General features: G+C 41.4%; 1 protein-coding gene and 1 long non-coding RNA gene across 12 annotated transcripts in view; one reads left to right on the forward strand and one right to left on the reverse strand.

The window, feature by feature from the left end:
- Window positions 1–4,639, reverse strand: part of LOC122573961 (homeodomain-interacting protein kinase 2) — a 39,015-nt gene extending 34,376 nt beyond the window's left edge. For 9 of the 11 annotated variants that reach the window (XM_043741072.1, XM_043741034.1, XM_043741013.1 and 6 more), the window contains exon 1: window positions 4,502–4,636. The gene's annotated coding sequence lies outside the window, so the exon portion shown is untranslated. Of the gene's footprint in view, window positions 1–4,501 lie in introns of all 11 variants that reach the window. The other 2 variants (XM_043741067.1, XM_043741074.1) reach the window with 2 other exon arrangements.
- Window positions 4,640–5,664: 1,025 nt separating this feature from the next.
- LOC122574092 lies at window positions 5,665–14,982 on the forward strand. Its single transcript, XR_006318896.1, has 3 exons — window positions 5,665–14,012; window positions 14,097–14,427; window positions 14,675–14,982. It is a non-coding gene; the product is annotated as an uncharacterized LOC122574092 (long non-coding RNA).
- The last annotated feature ends 6,418 nt before the right edge of the window (window positions 14,983–21,400 follow it).

Genomic DNA, 21,400 nt, shown 5'->3' on the forward strand with positions numbered 1-21,400 from the left:
AAAAAAAAAAAAAAAAAAAAAGACGAAGGACATTGAAACGTCTCTTATGATTAAGAATTTAATTGTAAAATTAAAAGTTTGAATATCATTTAGAGTAGGAATTTCGAGGAAGATTATCTTGCGATTATTATGCAAAAGTTCACTGTCAAATGAATTTTTCGCTTTAAGTATATTCTAACATAGCGATATCCAAAAGAATCATTTAAGAGATATTTGGTACAAGGGTATGGCGAGTAAAAGAAAGCAGTGCAACAAATAAATATCGTTACGTAATTATACAAGATGATTTACGAAACTGAAGCAAGTCTTATCTCTTTCTCGGATAAAGTTAAAAGAAAATGTTACAGAAAAAAGATGAATGGTTGTATTTCCCGATGATTTTCTTCGCAAGTGCAACGATGTATATGCATTTCGCAGTTATATTATTTCTTGAAACGAGAATATTTCTTATCGTAAACCAAATCATTTACTCATTCTACATAGAGAAGTATTAAGACGACAACGACTACAAGAAGTATTAAGTCGAAAATTCAGTACTTTAAAAAATATTTTAGCTTTAATTTTGTAAAATTTATTATTTGAAAGACAAGAAGAGACATAACGTAGCACTCTCGTGTTTGAACGAAGGATAATTAACAAAATCTTTTAAAAGTATTATTCTATGCGTTATATTGGTCATTGTATTTAAAAATAAAAATAAAGATTGCTGTAATCTCATAAACTCCGCCTTGCCAATCACCATTTCAAATTCTTTAAAGTATCGTTCTTGGAGTATAAAGTGGGAAATTTATCCGAAAACTCTTACACACCACTGTATAAGAAATAAGTATTCGAAGATTTTAAGGGTGAGCTCGGCCACCTATCTTGCTTTTATCGCGCGATATCGAACGTATTCCTCATTTAAGGTTACCTAAAGATCAACAAATGTCCCAGAGCGCTATAGCAAGTTCGTTTAACGTATCGATCGATATTCGGTTTACTCCACAAACTTGCTCGTGATCGCTTTGAAATCACGAAACAACCATTTTCGATCAAACTTCCTCATCGCCGTACAATTTCGTGTAATTATACGATATTTCATTATAATGTCTTTAGAAACAATAACTATCGTTGAGCATAGTCGACGTATGTGCTTTACCGTTCCTAATATACAAGGTGATCGCGAAATCATGATTTAAATGTATTCAGGAAAAATGGAATGAGTCAAACATGGACAGAGGTCATTTCTGTTATGAACCCTGGATATTTTTAGCAGATGTGAGTTTAGCTAATTCTCTAATTCTAATAATGGAAAAACAATAACAAAATTATTTTATATATGAAAATAAGTTAAAATAAGTTTTCCTTTGAATAGACTGATCACGTTCAGTCGAGAATTAACCTGATATACGCAGGCTGGACAAAATTTTGAATTTCGATTCTCTCGTAAAAAACACTCCGAATGAAAAATCCTTGCACTACGTTCTCAACTTGTTTTCGCGTCTACAGTAGTGTCCAGTCTATTGTCCACTCCTGTCTAGCCGGCTGAATCAGGCAGATTCATATAACTAACCTGACAAGTTTTCAAACTTGATTCTCTTAAACGCAAATTCGTTATCCTTCATTTCAGCTTCGTTTTCAATCACAGGATCTCGCTGACCCCATTTTTATCACGAATTACAATACACCTTGTATGTATGTCGAGCAAATTATCAAACTGCATTTTCTCGAAAACAAAGGATCGTATGAAAAATTCGACATTTCCAACTTATTTTTACACGAGGAATCACGTCCTTCCCGCTCTTGTGTCACGATATATTACCATAAAATGTTGTTTCGTGCTTTGTCATTCGCCTATCGCGGTGTTTAAAACGAAATGTGGTTTGTAAGAGGAACAGGAAAAAGTAAATGGAACGACGTACGTTGATATATACACGCACGCACAATGAAGAGAAGTAGTAATCTTAAAGTGCGGCAATGTCCTTCTGGGACGTGTTCGCACGTGTCGAGAAGCGAACCTCGAAATGCCGAAAGGCCTTTCGGAAGGCCACGTTTGAGGAAATCTCGTAGAAACGAGATAAAAAATGCTGCGCGAGCGCACTATGCCGCCGGTTGCCACTTCCGATTACTTCGTTTGCCTCACGGACTGCCAGACGGCGGTCGATAATTAGAAAACGATAATCAAACGCGACAATATAGAGCACCAATCGATCTGCGGATGAACGCGCAGAACTCCGAGGAACAGGGATACGGATGAAACTAATTGGATTTTCAGTCGGAGTTCCACGGGAAAACGATTCGATGATTATTTTTCTTTCTATCTTGAAATTGCTTTCGCTCGCTATTTCGTTTTCGAAATGGAAAGAGAAATGTAGTTAGCGGTTCGTCTTATTTCGAAAGATTAACGTCTTCCTTTATAATATCGAGCTACATTTTCGACTATCTCAGAAACAGAAACCGATCGTATTCTCCACTTTCTGTTAATTCCTCAATTTCATTACTCGAGTGAACAATTAATGTTCAATTCACAAATCATTTAGTTCCATAAAGTCATTTATCAGGAGAAGGTAACATGAATAATAGGAAATTTGAAGAACAGCATTCGTAATATCATCATTTTCCCGTACTTGATTTATAGAGTTGACCAATGTGGCTTCTAAATCGCTCATTTCTAAAGCGAAACAAGAGGAGTCGCAGAATCGTACCAAAGTTCAATTTCAATCCTGAATTTGTTTTAAAATTATAATTACAAATTCTATCCTTCTCAGTTATAGTATCCTATCTACCATATCGAAACCGAATAAATTCGAATTTTTATCATATTCATTATTCTTTATTTTGCCTCGTTCAGTTTAAAATGTTTGGTCATTATTTCGGAACAGCCTACTACATAACCTCGCTTAAAAAGTAAAAAACACCGATATAGTTTAAATATTTCAGCGTATCTTGAAAAAAGAAAAGACGCTACATAAGACATTTTGACTAACATGGACAAAATCGTGTGTAGACACATTGTTAAAGTATTAATTAATCCTAACGTATACACTACAAAAAAAAAAAAAGAAAGAAACGGAAAAATCATGAGGCAAGAGTTGATATTGATCGACATCGCGAGCAGTATTCGATCCGTCGCTAAAATATAATTTCAGCCGGGGGAAGAACCATTCGACGGCAACGTAGCACGATTCACAAAACGAAACGTGGTATCGATACGAGAGTGTCCCAAGCTAAGCGGAAATAAAAAATATCGCTACTGCCTGTGACAGTAGGTTTTAACGTAAAAAAAATAAAGAGAAAAAAAACGAGGACGGTCGCACGTTGGTAAATGATCCAGATACTGTATACACTTTGGCACGAAGCAACCGACGGTGTGTTATGTGGATGGGGAATTTCCAGGCGAGCTTACGCGCGTGTTGAACGAAGGAACGAAAAGTGCTAGGATTTCGTTCGTAATGAAACATCGTATATGTATATATATATGTATATATATATATATATACGTACGCTATCGACGTACAACTCGGTGACACGTAGAAATCGCGATCCAGTAAACGCTTCTGCGACGCGACTTCCAGCCTACGTGCACGCAGTTGCTTGGTCGACAGATGTTCTTCGCTCGCGTGTTACAATTCAGAAACTTTTCCACTCGGTCGGCACGACTCCGTTTGCGCTGGCATTTCGTCCAATTTCAGGAATACTACGCGTTTCGTGAAATTGCATCCCACTGCGCAACATATTATCGAGATCCACGCTCGAGACGATCGTTACGATTAAAAAAGTTAGGCAAAACGTTACCACGGCAAAAGGTTATTTATCAAGCTCGAAACGCGCACGCACACACCTACCGACGATCGCTTTCATTGATAAAAGCATAAATCGACGGAAATGAAAAACACGGATCCGAACATATATCTTCTACCTAACGACGACGCGTGCAAACCGACATTCTGAGGTTATGTTCGCCGTTTCAAGCTTTCGGCAACAGATGTTTCCGATTCTTTTTCCCGTTTCGCGATCTCCTAGGTGGCTGTCGTGTCGACGTCACACGAAACCTGGTGCGGAGAAAAAATTTAAACTGTCACGCCGCTAACCTGATCAATTTACACCGTATGATCGCGCGATCAGCCTACTGGTTTTCGCAGAAAAGTTTCGTGAAACGAACGCACGGCAATTGACCGAAGTTCACGAGGGGGAAAACTTTAATTTGTTTACGTTTTCATTGTATCGAACGTACGTATGCTCGTGAGAATATACGCGTTCGCAATATGATAGGCTATACGCGAATCGCTCGACCGAGAGTGGAACGGGTAAGACACGCGAGTCACGGTATCTTCCGGTAACCTGTCAACCGCAAATATCGTCCGGGGAAATATGGAAAAGCATCGTTTCATTGATTCCTACGCAAGGGATGGAAACACACGAGATTAACGGCGTGTCGGAAAGAAAGAGCGAAGGAAGGAACATGTTACGGATCGTCGGCAAAATTGAAGTAGGAGAGAAAAGAAGAAAAAGAGAAACATACCTCTCGGTTCTTGGCCAGTGTCTCTCTGTTCAGGGACGGGCCCGACGATCACGTAGCAGCATGTTCTGTTTATTCCCGGGTTGTCTTTTCCCCGTCTGGTTTGTCGGGCTCTCGTTAGCGACACACAGCCATCTTGCGTAGTGCCTGGCCTGGCTCGGTCGCTTTCGGTACGATGGCCTCCGTGAGCGCGACAAAGAGGATAGTCGCGGTGAATAGGGGGATTCGAGAGAAGGAGGGAATGAGACGTAACAGAAGAGAGAGAGCGAGAACCACGGCCCCGCCGAAGTGCGTGTCTCACCAATACACACGCGCATATACACCGAAGTAGCGCCAGCAACACCACACCGCCGCCACCACCACCACCGCCACGACCACCACACCACCAACACCACTACTACCAATACCGCCACTGCCACCGACGTGGAGGCACTGCACCTCTCTCACAGTTTTCGCCACTTTTTCGCACGGCCCTCGCCCACCTCCGTCACATACATATTCCGTGGAGCAGCTAGCGTTTGCGCGCACCTTCGTTTTCAACACGACGGATCTTCGCCCGGACAGAACAGGGTAAACCCGACGAACCCGTTATTTACCCGTTTACCGATGTCTTCTGTCAATTTGACCTACCATAATACTCTCTTCTCCGTTTCGTTCTGTTGTTAACGCTGCACCACCGCTACGGCCGCCGTGGACGCTACTGCTGCTGCTCCCGTTGCCGCTAGTCCACTACTGACTGCCCGTACCCGTACCCGTACTCGTAGTACCTGTCGTTCCAACGCGCACGACTGCGATCGGGGGATCGCTCGGGCTCGACTGCCGCACGACTGAACCACTTCGGCCATCTTCGGTGCGCCTCGGCGATTTGCGCTCACTTTCTGCGCAGGGGCGGCGATATCGTGGGCGCATCAAGCGCCCCGTCCCCGTTTCCTCTTGGATGACTCATGTGCCACGCTCTGACGTATACGCGCTCCAACTCCAACCGCCACCGTCGCTTTAAGAAACCATAGAGGCCTCTTTATCGCGTGAATCTGCAGGACATATGGATACGTTGCTGCGTGAAAATGTTGCAATTTCATTCGATCAAAAAGAGACGCGTATAATTCCTTGGTCCAATTAAATTTTCTAGAACCGATCAGTTTGCATGTTGTTTTTTGAAAGCGTACCCCGCGTTTCGTGTTTCGCTGTTCCGATCTTCGCCGCAGCGTTCGCGTTCAAGGGAAATCGCAATGACGTCGGCGAATGACGCTAGTCGCTAATGGTCTTTCAACATATGTAGATCGATCTGTGTAATTTTGTTTTCGTTAACGAGCGTTCTTATCGAGGATCACCGTGTACGCAACGCGTGCGCGAAACGTTCGTTTTGTTTGTTAATTTTGCAACGCTGGGTTACATGGAAATAAACGTCTCGTGCAATTATTTTCACCATCGATTTCTTGTTTTGCCGTGCGCCACGGTACGCCGGTCTCTGACGAAAAAAAAGGACAAGACAACGGTATACGGGTGGTCGAACCAGCTATTTGTAATCATCGTAGTGAAACAAACGGAAACAAGTAAAATACCAAGCGATCTAAGGACTTTCACGGTCGTACCACCGTACGTCGAGCAAAATGAACGTGCTCGTACCTCGCGATTAATCGTTAATCTAATCGAACGGCAATGCGCGAAAGGTCGAAAGTCTCCTGTTTTTACATCAAATTCATGCAAATCGTTTTTCCATGAAAATGTCGAACAAGTACGCGTGCGATGAGTAAAACAATACTCCATCGAGGACGCTTTATCGGACTTGAACTTTGTAGTTTCTGAAACGGACGTTTCACTCGTTCATGCCGTCGAAACGATTTAGCGTTTATTTGATCGAAGGACACGGGACTCGAAGAATCAAGCGTGTGCCGGAAAGGATGATATCTTTACGACTGCTTCGTTCGAATGACGGAGTATTAATAACGCGGCGGTGGTCTTTTCGTAAATTACAAAAATAGCTACCCGCTTTACGAATTGCCGATCCGATCATATCCGGGAGCTACGCCCATTCCTTGAAACTCGTCTCGAATGCTTCTTAGAGAAATGAAACAGTCGTCCTTGATCTATGGGGGCGATAGTCAATCTAGTCGATAGATTCGCAAAAGTAGGCGAAAAGTAGTTTGAAATTTCGGCCTCTAGATTAGAAGATAATCCGTTTGCGCCCGAGCCAACTGAAACCGGATCTTTCTACGTCAGACCCGGCCAGTCTAAAGATACAGTCGCTCTTTTTCTCGTATAGTACGAAACGCGATCTCGCATCGCGCTTAGAAGAATCGCACGATCGAATCGACCGAGCGGAGGGTTGTTTCCATGGGAAATTCGTGAGAAAATTTTTTCAATCGGAACGGAAGGTTCGCTGATTCGAGCGTGGCTAAGCGAAACGTTTACCATCTTATTAGAGTCTGGCTTGTTCTAATCGCGTACCTGGCGACGCGTGACGTCATTGGCCATTAAAGGATAGCAGTTCTCTCGGGCGGGACTCTGAATTTTCCAATCGGAACGTGAAAATCCAACTCGTCCATAATACGTTCACGGTATACTGCGCTAGAGGCGCAACGTCGTCGAGGTCTCGGAGCGAATTGGGTCCACGGCACCGACCCAGAGGAGGGTGCAATAAAGAGAGCCAGGCCGTACGTACGACGGTTTACGCCCCTCCCTCGATCCCACTTCGCCACATCGTACCCCACCCCACTCTAACCATCGTGCTTCTGCACCCTACTTTGAAAATCCCTCAACGGTTTCACAGCAAGTGCCTTCGAAAATGGACAAAGAGAAAGAGAGGTTTGGAAGCCTGCAGGCACCCGTTTTTCGTACGAAAATTCACGCGCTCCTGTCTGACCTGAAAACGCAATAAATAGCGTTCGTCCCGTTATTCTCCTTTCTCGGCCGGCTCCGGCATTATATACACCGACAACGTCCATCCGCTTTCCGAGAAAAGTTGCACCGTTCTTCCATTATTGTACAGAGAAAATTATTCGACATGTCGTATTATCGCGTAGAGAAAATTATTCGTCAGATTTTTCAGTTACAAGTTAAACGAAATAAGTAACGGAAAGCGTAGTGTTAGAATAAATACAGTTCGTAAAAGACACACGATATCAGCTTTACTTTACGAAATACTTAATAACTGTAACTTTCGCGTGCGTAAACGGACGATGTGATTTCTACGATCGTCTCTCAGTAACTGAACTGTCCTTTTTTTTTCTTCTCGTCATTCTCCTTGGTTCCACAGATTAGAAAAAATGTTCCTATCCTTTTAATGGGCTGCACCTGAATTTTCACGACGCGTCGGACTATTCCAACGTTACTCGACGCTTCGAGTCTTCCCGTTTTCAATGACGGTAAACTGCTTTTCCTCGTAGAACGCGCGAGGTATGTGTAATACGATCGTGGAGAAAAGCAACGTCGGGGACTCGAATTGCGACTCGCGGATTGGAAAGTCGATGGAGATTATAGGAGAAAGAGATCCGTGTTCGATCGGCTGAATAGGTGAAAAATTAAAATCGACGCTATTTGCGTAGTTATCGAGGCATCTCGAGTCAGCCAAGTCACGTGGCTTTTTTTCTTGCCAAAAAGTTAAGTTACATGCCTCCGTGGCGACTGTCATCGTCGATATTAGCCGGCAAAGTCACCTCGCGAGTTTTCGATGCGACCCACACCGTACACGCGCCGAAGAGATTTTCCACGTGTCACTGGGTCAGTGCACTTGCTGTCCTGCGCGGGAACGTGAATACAGATCGCTCTCTAAATATCAGAGTACCGCGAACCTCCGTATTCGCCCGCGGTCTCTAAAGTTCATCCAGGAACGTACGTCTTAACGAAAATACTCGGTGAAGATCGTTGAAAGCATTTTGAAGAGAAAGGTCGATAGTTTTTAATCGAACGATCTAAATAATTTAGACTATTAGTTAGAATTACGATGGATCTGTTTTCTGACGAACTGTCGTTCCGACGAACGAAATATACAAATACGATTTAACCAGTGAGTATCGTGGCTCACTGACATAATGTATAATTGACTATGTAAATGCTCTCAGAATCTCTGCGAGGTATAGATATACTTGCGATAAATATCTTGTAACTTCTCTATACATTTTCAGTGTCGTTTTAAAGATGTACCAATACAATCGTGACGATCGTATCTCATTACAGTATTAATGCAAAATGTTATATTATGTAACATTTATACGGTGTACCAAGTATTAAGTTTTCACGATGTGTATGTTTACAGTACATAAATGTTTTGTAACTTGCATATACATTTCCAGATTGGTTTCAAATTCTGCTGCTATCATCACGATACATAATCAGCTTCGATCGTATACGAGTGGCAATGAAATTTCAAAAAGTTTTGTCCAACACACGTAACATATTCGTAAAAATATTTCCTTCTTTCGGTCACTCTATGTACTCGTACATTTAATTGTTTCGACGTATTCGTCGGAACGACACTTGGTCGGAATACGCATCCACTGTAGCCATAGTCTTATACACATCGAGTGTCACCCGAATTGTAGCGAATTGTACAGGTCGAGCGGAGCGTACTTTGGACGAATGGAAACACGCGGACACGGTGGACGATCGCGAAACCGATGAACGTCAACGGCGGGTTACCGTTCCACTCGAAACGAGCCAGGCAGCTAACATTTTCGTGAGAAGCCTCGCGGCACCGTCGCGTCGGTGCGTCGTTGCGAAAAATCATTCCCGTTGAAGGTAGTTTCTGTCTGCGTCTCTGTCCGCCTCCTATCGCTTCCCTGTCGCGCAATACGAAACGAGTTTCCAACACGATTCAATGCCTCGGTCTGCAAATGTGAAAGTACATTACTGCCAGCTCTGAAAGTCGTTTTGTTCGAAGGTTTACCTCTCGAGCGGCCCTGGACCGTTCACCGAGAAAAGAATCGGCTAGTGAGGACGAGGCTTACGCCAGGCGAAAAATCATCGACAAATTTATAACGAAACCCCCCTAACGTTGACTTAACGGTTAACGATAAACAATCGAGGAAATTGTGTCTGCGATCCAAATGAAAGCAAATGAGTATGCCGGTTCCATCGTGTACACAACACAATAGAATCCTGCTTTACTATAATTAGCCATCGAAAAGTTAATCCTTCGAGACTGTACCTTTCCACTTCCTCCATAAAACCCATTTTTCCTTTTTAAAAGCTTTCTGTCAGGTAGTAAGTGTAATTTATTGGTTTACGAGAGAATTTCATGAAATTTAAGCAAAAATAAATGGCACTTAGGATGCGTAGAACGCTTGATTGAACATCTTATCTCTTTGCCAATTGGCCTTCATTCTTACATATTCTGTTTGACAATGCTGATTTTGTTGAGAATCAACCGTACTCTTCTTAACAATTAGTCGATTCCGGGTAAAGCAAATTAGTATCTTATATTATGGAGCTTTATGGTCTTTAAAGGGACGACGGAGAGAATCGAAATAAACGATAGATTCGCAAACCGAGGAACGTTCCATTTTGCTTCAGAATAGACCGGCATCGATTGCACTTTTCAATGAGTCGTTCCGCATCCCTCTAAAATAGGCAATCATTTTGCCAGTGGATAACGCTCTACGTTTTTCCATTTCAAACGTATGTATCTTTTGAGATCGTGAATTTTTGTCGAAAAACGACAACATATTCGAAGCCTCGACAATAATGCGGTTCTTGAAGAAAAATGATAAAGCGAAGTCAAAAGTCAAGATGCGCTATCAAAGCTGGTATCGATGAGCCTACCGTGAAACAGACAAAGAGACCAAAATGACGACGGAGAGAGACGAGTAGTGGATGCGATTTAACTTCGCGTCGATCTCTGCGAATCTTTATGACGCCACAGTGCGTCACCGTGCACACGGAAAAATACTCGAGCGCAGGAAATATCGGAGGCGAAACGCGGACCTCGTAAGTCGTGGTCGGGAAATATCGGGAGGAGGAAGGTACTCGAGATACATTTTTCTGCCCAGCCATAAAAAGGAAAGAGAGAAAAAGAGAGAGAGAGAGAGAGAGAGAGAGGGAAGAAACGACATGCAGCGTATAACGAATATCAAAATTTCGTTCGTATCAAGATTAACGTCGTTGCGGAGATGTTGTGTCGCGACGTTTCGTCGAAAAGACCTTCAGGACGTTGCTCGTCGTCCTCCAGCACGGAAGATTCAATTAGGAAAGACTCGATCAATCTACAATCTAGCGGACGAAAAGCGTCCTATCAGCAGCAACATGGTCTCGAATGCTCAAACGAATATTAACCCCGTTACATCCCGTGCATCGTTTTCCGTCCAATCGATTTTACCATTAGAAACTCTCTCATGCACGTTGCATATATACAACATCGTACATATTCTGTTAAGTGGTTAATTAACTGAACGATAAATGTATTTGTTTTTAGGTGAAGGCGATCTCAAGTTTTAGTACATTATTTGTTCTCTATGTAACTGTACGAGGTGATGCGCTTTTTACTATCGATACAGGACGCATTGCGGACTTTAGATATGTATTTAATTATTTTATATACAGTTGCACGCAATAATTATACGTATAGCAGCGCGACAGTAGAGCTGACGCAAAAATGACGGTAATCATTAAAGAAGATATACAAAACGCAAGTAACGATCAAAGTGCACGGATTTTTTAAACGTATCAAGATTCATTGTTATATAATATCGTCTCGTGTCGATCTTAGTCTTTTATGTTTTTGATTAACAATCTCTTCGTTTGTCGAAACGAGACGAATAACAAATATTCAAGGACCGTAGTTGGATTAAACATCGTCCACACAAGAATCTGTACGTTACCGTCCAAACCGGAACGAATAAAATAGTGAAACTTAATCGAACGCGATGAACATTTTAATGAACGATATCGACGAAGCTACCCGCGCGAATAGAAGAATCGTTGGATTGCCGGATTCGTTCGCTCATAGAATAGTTGGTTTTCGATCGAGCAAGAATTTCTGATTGCACGATGGCTTGGATGCTTCCGGTGTATTGCGTTTTAATGGGTCCTACCAGGATGATAGGGCGACGATTTGGTGGCGAACACGCTGCAACGGCGAATTATCGCCACAATTGATAACAATTTGTTTCCCCGTGTTCTCCATATGGCACAGGGACGAGGCCAGTGAACCAACTGCACACGATGACGTTGAACCAACGACCAAGCTGGCCAGTTTTCTCGACCGATCAAATTTTCTTTTTCGAGTCGTACGAAACGAACGGAGCAAAGAATATCACGATGAGAGAAATCGTATCCGTGGCAGGATCAATTTTTACTTCGAAGTCGAGATTGAACGCACATCCTCGTAAAAATTCTTGTTCTTCCTTTTTTTTTTTTTTTCTTTCTTTCTTTTTGGTTACAACGAATGGAAAAATTCCGTATCATCGTTAATTAATGCATTACGAAGTTAACAATGATTTAACAACGATCCGATCGTTGTGGATCTCGACCGTAAATAATAAATAATATTAAGCGGACTTAGGATCAGCCGTACTAAATTTACTCATCCTCGTATAATTTCTCAATCCGACTCACTAACGTGTGATATTTGCAATTGCCAAATTACGAAGGACGCGATGTTCTATAATAAAATTTAATCCCCAGAGAATTTTCTTTTATTATCTTCATAGGCACATACGCGCGATTAATGCAAAGTTAAGCTCTACGTGGAATAAGAAAAAGTCAAAGTTTTATCATCGTTGTTGTGTCGCCTTCGTTCCTCTTCGTACTATTTAAAATATTTATCGATTATTTCGTAATATCTTGTATAATAATATTTTACTTAAAGACGATAAAAACCACAGATGACTTCAAATAGTTCAAGGTATCTTGAAAAATAAAAAAAAAAAATGCTAGATAAGACATTTTAGCTACTGCAAGGAGAACAGCATCGGACGCTACTACACGATCGATATCCAGTTAATCACATTACCTAAGCGGCATATAATTTTATTACGGATAAAACTGACGCGAATTCGCTGGCTGGATTCTTCCGGATCGGCCATCGGATTTGCGTAACCATAGGACGCGGGATAGCAACGGAAACGAGTCTTATCGAGTTTCCTCGAGCCATTGATACTCGCGCGTTAATTTCGTTCTTTTGTTAGATGCGCGTAAAATGACTTGGAAACTTTTAGCAATAAAGACGTTCCACGTTTTATAATGGAAAACGTTTCATTGAGAATTTCTTCTAATCGAACTGCCTTCGTTGGTCGCTGTTATGTATGAACCGGAAGTAGGGACAGTTGGAGAGAGAACAAATTGTCTAATACATTCGTGGTATCGTATACGTATAACGTGTAGCACATGTACGCATCGCTCTTTACATTTTGACGTTAAACATACGGGTGGTTCACATTTTTGTACATTTATCGCAGAAAAGTAGAAACTTATCGAAAGAATTGTGTGCATTGCATGTAACATTGGTAATACAATGAAACACGCTGACCAACGTGATTATATTGATAAAATTTGAGACCAAACTGGAAACGTACACAGAAGTTACAAGATATTTATAGGAAACATATATTCGTTCAAAAATTAGTATACAAGAGAAATATAAAAACATTTTACGCATATAATAAATGTTCGAAATGATTCCACTTGACATCGAGACGTTGATGTAAGAGATAATTGGCTGTTTAATTATCTTCATAATTTTCGATACGGTATATTGCACTAGATATCTTGCAGCTTCTATGTATTAAATTTTCATTATTAGACGCACGTATAAAACGATAAATGTGGTGCATCCATTATTTTCTTATAAAACGAAAGAAGCTTTCGGGATAACCTAATACATTTTCAGATTTATTTCAAACTGGAGCGCTGTGATCGTGACAACATATTTCGTGTAACAGCCATAGTATACTCGTTAAAGAACGTCACAAATATTCGAATATTTCCGTAAGCCACCGTGTTCGACGAGAACGAACCGACAGAACGGCCCGCCGAATGATAAGCAGCAAAACGGACCTAATATTGCGTACCTGAGCCGACTACAAGACACGATACATATGCAGGAGCCTACGCACACGGTCGCTGGTGTAGGACAGTCGCGGAAGCGGTGACCCTGCCTGACCGAGTCGACCGCGATCTCCAAGTCGGTCGTGTTCTCTCCACGTACCATTTATCTGTGTTCTTTTATAACCGGTCACGATAAGCTAGCTTTGCTTACAAGCGTGGCCCGATACCGTTCCTAGATAGAGCTAGCTTAATTCCTCCAAACACGGTATATCTTACCGTTTCGAAGTCGCTTCACGATTCACGCCTCGGATTTACAAACCGTTCGTCCATAGTCTATACGAGTTGAGTAGAAGGAACTCTCACGAAACACGTTCGAACTGTACTAGTCATCGACACGGTTGAGTCACGAATAACTATACCGTCAATTCTAGCTCGTTATCCTACTACTAGACCATGTTTTTCGTTCGGTTGTTCGAATACCGAACGACAGTGCTACGTGGAAGGCTGAGGATTTTACTATGGGGATAAAAATGTAAATAACTTTAGGTTTTGTTACCGGTTATTTCGGACGAAGATAAGCGAAGATCCTATTGACAGAGATTTATACGACTTTCAGAATCTTGGAATTTTCCGTAATTTCAGTTGCTTTAACCTCTCTCGTGGACAAAAATCGTGATCTAAAACGTCTGACGTACGAGAAGATGTACTAAGATGTTGTCGATCTTGTTGAGACAGGCGAAAAGAAATTGGATTGAATGCAATCGAGTCGAACAGAACTGGGAAACTAAGTAACTGGTCTGTCGCAAAGGGGCGAAAGGAAACAGATGTCAAAGGGCGAGAGGATTTTTCGTGAGGTCGTATAACGTACGCGTGTAGAATGATAACTGCGTAGATGACGACACCTGGCGGCCTCGTGACGAGAAGCGACGTTCTCGCAAGCGAGAACGGTAAAAATATTATTTGAACGAACCTATTCCAGTATCTTTACGCTTTTTAAATTTTAAATTGTAAATGAAATATATTGCAGTACATTCGTTTGAAAATTGTCAAGAAGCTTAGTATATGTATAGCTACATATCTGAAAATTGCGAAAATTTGCATGCTCGGGCGAGACAATTTTCTACAGACTTATATGTAATTTGTCTTCCTCTCTGTGAAAAATTTGGTCACTACTTATAGGTTTTTTTTTTCTAGGAATTTCATTCGTTTGTATAAAATAATGTCGACTACGATATTCAATGGAAAAATATTAGGGTATGTATGTAGTATAGACCTATACGTATACATATAACTTATGTATTAACAGCAGTAATTCTTCCATTGTCGGTAAGAATCATTTTCTTTCTCAATTAAAGTCACAATGTTATATCCGTTTCTAAAGCATATCGTCATACATGCCTTTTATTTTTTTAATCATATATGTTAACTTAATAAATATATCCAATATAATTGATAAAAATCATATTATTCGCTATCCTTATACCTAAGAGCCGATGGAAGCAAAAATAAATTAACCGCACTAAAATAAAACTTTTTGTAAAATAGAATCTAGAATTTTTTAAACTTGATTATATTTTCTGTTGTTAGATTATGTTAGATTACGTTCGTTGTTAAAAGAGAAACACGCCCCGAAAGGGTTAAATTGTACTCACGAGAGGAAGCGTTTGAACCCGAATTTTCGCGAGAATAGCACACTGCGTAGCTGTATCGAATAATAATCAGACACAGTACGAATACGCGGATATGTTGGTTACATGTATACTCACTATTCACTATCAAACATGTACATACATTATACATATGTACACATATACTCCGCAAGAGGCGCGCCCGCGGCGTCGATTATCGATTCGGATGTAAATAGACGCAAATGATAAATTTATCAGCGGCAAAGACTATGAGCCATGCCGGCTTGCTTTTACCCGGCTTTCCGTTCTCCTAATTTTCGCAAAATTACTGTATCATTTCGTCAAACAAAGCTATCGACGACGATTAACCAAAGTTTCGTACAAAATCGTCGTTTAGACGTACGATTGATCAAACACGATAGATAAGCGTTAAAATTCCCTTGAATGCGATAAACGAATATATATTGTTATCTGTTTCGTGCGACTGTTTTTTCATTGTGTGCCTTGAATCTTTTTATAAAGTAATCGATACCACGTTGAATCGCCTCGAATGTATTGCTGATTAAACTAAGGTCCTTGAAAGGGATTATTTAAGGAATTATTACTTAGACGAAAATAAAGTACTGTCGTATCGAATAAGATTATCGTGACACATTCCACCAAATATACTTGTTGCGTTTTCAAGTTCAAAGAGATGGATTATGTTCGTCGATTATGGCGCGTCTTCACGATATAATCATTCTTACATAAAGTGTTCTTACGTGGTTTAAACAAAATTTATAAACGTAAGCGTTTACCTTCGAATTACGAGAGAAAGAATCATCGATGTAACGTCGTGCCACTGAAAGTATCGTTTAATGGCGGTGAGATCCTTCACTGCGTTGTTATTGCGAAAGGTCAACTCGAGCGCCATCTAACCAAAATCTCGAAACTTTCGAAGATAATGTAACAGTTTATCCTGAATCGATAACGTCGTATTAGACATTTTCGATGTTCATAAAAGGGGAATCCACTTTACCATCGAACGAATACAATTCTCATCTATTGTCGGTAACATAAAATTACAGTCGATGCATATTCATAAACGAAACTAAGTTTGCTTATTGCGAATAAATAATTTCGATACGTAAAACGTAACTATGGATAGAGAAATCCGTTGTAGAATTTCAAGCAAACAATTATAAACAACGTAACGTAGTCCAGCCCAAAACGAGAGTAATATACGATAATTCGAAGGAAAGTATTCCAAAAGAATGTCATTTAAGAAACGCATCGACGCTCTTTCTCCGATATGGTGCACATGTGAAAGTATAGAAAAGCACAGGTGAAGCATATGCACAGGGGAGTTCTTCCGCTTTTAGCAATCGTAAAGCGCAGGTGTACCCAGTTGTACAATGAACAATGCTCTCTGGAACGAATACCGTTCTTGTAACGGTCGAACACGGCTTTTTGTCAACAAAAAAACGCATAAAAATGAAAGCAGGATTGTAGTTATAACGTATGCGTGTTTTCACGAATTGTTGTTTCGGCAAACATGTCAGAACAACGAAATGTATGTATGTACACAGTGAATATATAGTACGTGCATCGTATAAAATTTCATGAAACTCCATTAGTCCTGTAACGACAGCTGATTATCACAATCGTATTTATAAATCTTGAAACGAGAATTGAAGACGTACAGAGAAATTACAAGATTGCTTAATGCAACCACGCACTTTACGTAGATCACCAAAATATTTGAACACTTTATTGTTCCTTATATTAGTAATCCACGATATTTAGTGAGATCATCTTTGGCACTAATTATATTATGTTATACATCTAAGACCACTGATCGTGCTGTATACTAATTAATTTATCAAATGTATGTTCGCAATGAATGGCTTCTAACTTCTATATACTACATTTGCCGATTGGTTTCGAATTTTACGAACATGATCATGATAATCGGGTTTCAGTTACAGCGCTAATAAAATATCGAAACATTTCGTATAACAAACATGATACATTCGTACAAAATTTCTACAGTACACATTCGAGTATTTTCATGATCCGTCGCGAACATTCCGATTTTCAGACGTCTCGTTCGTTGCAGCGATAATTCGTTCGAACGCGTTTCCATCTTAACTTAGCGTAACGTCGACACGGTGTCATCAACGTGGACACGGTGTCATCAACGTCGCACAGGATACACGATCGACAAAAAACGAGTCTCGGATCGGTGCAGATTGATGCATATTTAGCGCCACGGCTTGGTGAACCCATTGCTAATTGCGGTAGGTTGACGATTCGAACGTAGTGCGCGTTAAATCGTACGAAACAATCACAGAATATTTGAATACTTGATCGTAGATTCGATCGGAAACGAATGTAAAATAGCTGATGCGAACACGAACACGGCTACTTTGAGGGGTTGCAGGGACGAAGGAAAAAAGTTCCATTCAGGGACACTGGACGGCTGATGTTATTTCCCATGAAGCCAACGAAGCGCTGACGGGCAACTGATCGCGCGTGCAAAGTTTAAATTTCGTGAATTCGATAGCTCGATCGAAGTTGGAGAACGCGTGCATCGACGGTCACGTGAGCCATATGGTTCACGTGCCCCCAGCATGGAAATAATGGGCCACGATTACACAAAGAACACCCTGTCGAAGGATATTCGTGTGCCAGACCTGCGTTTCATGACGCGTGGCTCGTTAACCTATTAAGAGTTAAACCATACTCATTTGATTTTATAAATATTCTTTACATTTCAGGGAATTCTAGGATCTAAATGATAACGAAGAAGATATTAAGGAGGACTTGTTGCAACTCTCTTTCGTAGCTACAATTTTGAGGAAGGGAATTCGATAATGAAAACTGATCGAAAAAGCTTGCAAATGAAATATCGTGTCGAAGCAACGGTGAGCTTTAATGGATTAAGACGTCGACAAACTTGACTTCTGAAAATCTAGAAAAATATCTTATTCGCAGGAGTTTGCGACAAAGGTGCGATTACCTTTGTCACAAACGCGACAAATTCCCCATATAAATTTTATTAATTTCAGTGTGAATAATTTTCAAATTTTGTCTAATCGGACGGATCGAAAACGTGAAGAAGAAACGTTCGCCGTGCGAAACCTTTTCGCTGACAGGAAAGACACGTGCCCATCGGTCGTCCCTTAATCCGGAAGCAAATACCAACGGAAATGTCTTCAAGGGATTCCCTCGGTCGTTTCCTACCGGACGTACCGTATCTCAAAATGCGCGTGCAAAATTACGTAACGCGAAATATTTTTCCTAAAAAATGGAAAACAAAAAAGATGCGACTGTAGAAGTAAATATTCGTATTGTACTAATAGCGGATGCGTCAAACGTTTGAACCACTGTGTTCGGTAGCACGAACAAAGAGGGCGAAGAAGAACGAAGATGAACTGGGAATCGTTGGTCATTTTCACACGCGAGCGTCGAAGGGGAAGGTTCTGCAAGAGTAGTTTGTTTACGGAACATAAAATTCGCGCGTAAAATCGCACCGTCGCGTCGTCGACGACGTCGTTCGTTTCGCGTGTTCGCACCTGTCGCGTGTGAACCAACGAAAAGTTTCGCTCGATTTCCCCGGACGGCGGCGTTTTTTTTACATTCGTATGTTAATCTCACGCGTTACGCTCGTAACTCGGGGAAATTTAGTTAACGCACAAGTTAATATCCGCGTAATTGCGAGCGGCCAAAGGAGAATATACACTTTCCGCGTTACGCGCCAAACTTCAAATCGAATTTATGTGTACGCGTTTCCTCCAGCTTCGCTAAAAAATGCGCGGTTAATCGGGATGCGTCTCGTTGACAGTTCAACCCTTGTGTGAGCAACCGAAATAACGATTCACGTCGATGCAAAGGTGTTTAAACAATTATTAACGGACAAATAAAAATGTCTATTTCGCTGTCGACACGAGGCTTGTTCGAGGATTGCATTCTTTTCGTCGCATCGCATACTCCTGTTCCCCGTTTTACGTTTAATGTTCGCGGTATCAAATTTGTGTAGTCGTATGAAAGGGCTGCTGGATGATCCTTTGTGCTTGGAGAAAATGAATTAGCACGTCAATGTTATAATAATAATAAAACTAATAAATTGGCATGCGAATATATTTCACAGGCATCGAGACATTGTAACGTAGTAAACGAGAAATAGCTGTACGAGTGAGAATCAGCGAAGCCTTCGTCGGTCTCTGGAGGCGAACTTTTGCTAGGGTTGCTCGAATTCGGCAAACAAAATGTCAGATAATCGCTGGAGAACGCACTGGGCGTAAGTACAGAAACCGATATTGTAGCAGGGAAGAAAAATGTGGGGTATAACGTAATAGCGTTATCTGATGCGGCTTTCGTTCCGGTAAATTTCAACGAGCATGCCGCGTCGAGGATCCGCGCGCGGTAATACGCGGGCGTACAGCGTTATTACGAATTTGCATATCCGAGATACGCGGGCTGCTTCCCTCCTGCAACAAACTCCGCTCCGTGCGGAGCTCCACTCGTTAATTTAACTTCCTCTCGTGTTACCGTGCGTGGACGATCGCGCGTGCACGTACATAGAGGCGTGCTTGTGCATGCTGCGAGTTAAACGTATCGCGACCTGGAGCAATCGTCGCGATTAAACCATACCTTCTATGATCCTGTTCTTCCTAAAGGAGGAGTCGCGCGCGTCTGCACGTGTTCTCTACGTTTCCGTTACGTGGTGCCGCGTCGTCGACCGAATCGAAGTTACAGAAACGACCGACTTAATCGACAAATTGTACGATGTTAGCGTTCGATGTTTCAGATTTGATTTATATTTTTCGGTTCATACTCGGACTATGGGAAAAGCATCAATACGTAAAGTAATTAGAAACGTTATGTCTAAACCTACCAGCGGAAAGATTTTCCCAGAATAGGCAGATATCGTTAATAGAATATCCTACGCTACTCGTTGAATAAATTCGTCATTGAAGTAAATCAAAGTTTCAGTATACATTACGTTTAAAAAATTGATGGTAGAAATTCTTTTTCGGGTTTCTTTCTTATCTTAAGTAGGTATTATCGTTTGATCGAGTTTATAAGAAACACGGTAAACGATAGATTAATTTCCAGCGAGCGCTCGAGAAATAACGCTGTTGTTCGCACGTTACATAATCGATACAAAATTGATGTTTGCGGTGCCTCTCAAAAACATACGGTAAGTGTAGACACGTCGATAGAGGAAATTCGTGTCACGCATCGAGCAATCGACGTATCCGTTCGTTCCTTTTGTTCGTCCACCTTTCACAGTGCATTGTGGGTAACCGCTCGTCCGTAAAAGTCCAGTAGAGGTCCAGAAAAGGGTTAGCAACCCTTGAAGAGTGTCCTTGACAGATGGTCGATCGAGTAATACCGATCGATAAGATCGATCTGTTGAAATTTGGTGGATACAACTCCACAGGAAACGGCTATCGTAGAAAATGTCGCCAGAGTGCTACCGGATAAACCTCGAACGGTTAGCCGTGCCATCGCGCACATTTCTATCGGTTCAATCTGCGTTTCGCTCTGTGTTTATACTTTCTCTCTCTCTCCCTCTGTTTGACGTGATTCTTAATCCTTTTACGCGCATAAAAGAAATCATGCTGGTACACACACATTGAAAATGAAGAAAGAATGCACCATAGCATAGCGATTATACGCAACGTTGACATGTGTCGTGTATTTTAACTCTGATTTCAACGCACAGAGACGATTAGTAATCCGTGGACGTAACGCTTTGCAGCTTGCAGAAAACACGTGGCGTGCATCTCTGGTTCAATGACTTGAAAATGGTTGGGTCTGAAGGCTGTCTGACTAACCGGCTCCCCCGCAAAGCGGTGGTTACTCGTCGAATTTGGAAAATCCCTCTGACGAAAATGACGGTCAGCGTACAATGGCCAATGGTCGCGACCAACGATCGGTCACAAGATCGTTCTTTGCCGCTATTATGAACGAACGAACCGGGCCACATCGTTTACCGATGGACAAACATCGTTGTAAAAAGGGCTTGCCGGTTTCCCTTTCTTCGTGAGATGAAAACGAGATCGCTTAGGATCCTAAAAGAGGCAAACAGAGGAACGACTAACATCTGGATCGTACCAAATTGCCCGTTACGCATACTGTCGTAAATTCTTGCGAAAGATCAAAAGATGACTTTACTTTGCGCGAAACAGAGAGTTACCGGTTTTTTAGTGCCTGGTAAGAAAATACCAAAAACGATATATATATATATATATAGTATCGTTGGATACATAGAAATTTGATTTAACTTGAGCCGACATTTTTC

The sequence above is a fragment of the Bombus pyrosoma genome, linkage group LG2 (assembly GCF_014825855.1).
Source record: "Bombus pyrosoma isolate SC7728 linkage group LG2, ASM1482585v1, whole genome shotgun sequence".
Lineage (NCBI taxonomy): Eukaryota > Metazoa > Arthropoda > Insecta > Hymenoptera > Apidae > Bombus > Bombus pyrosoma.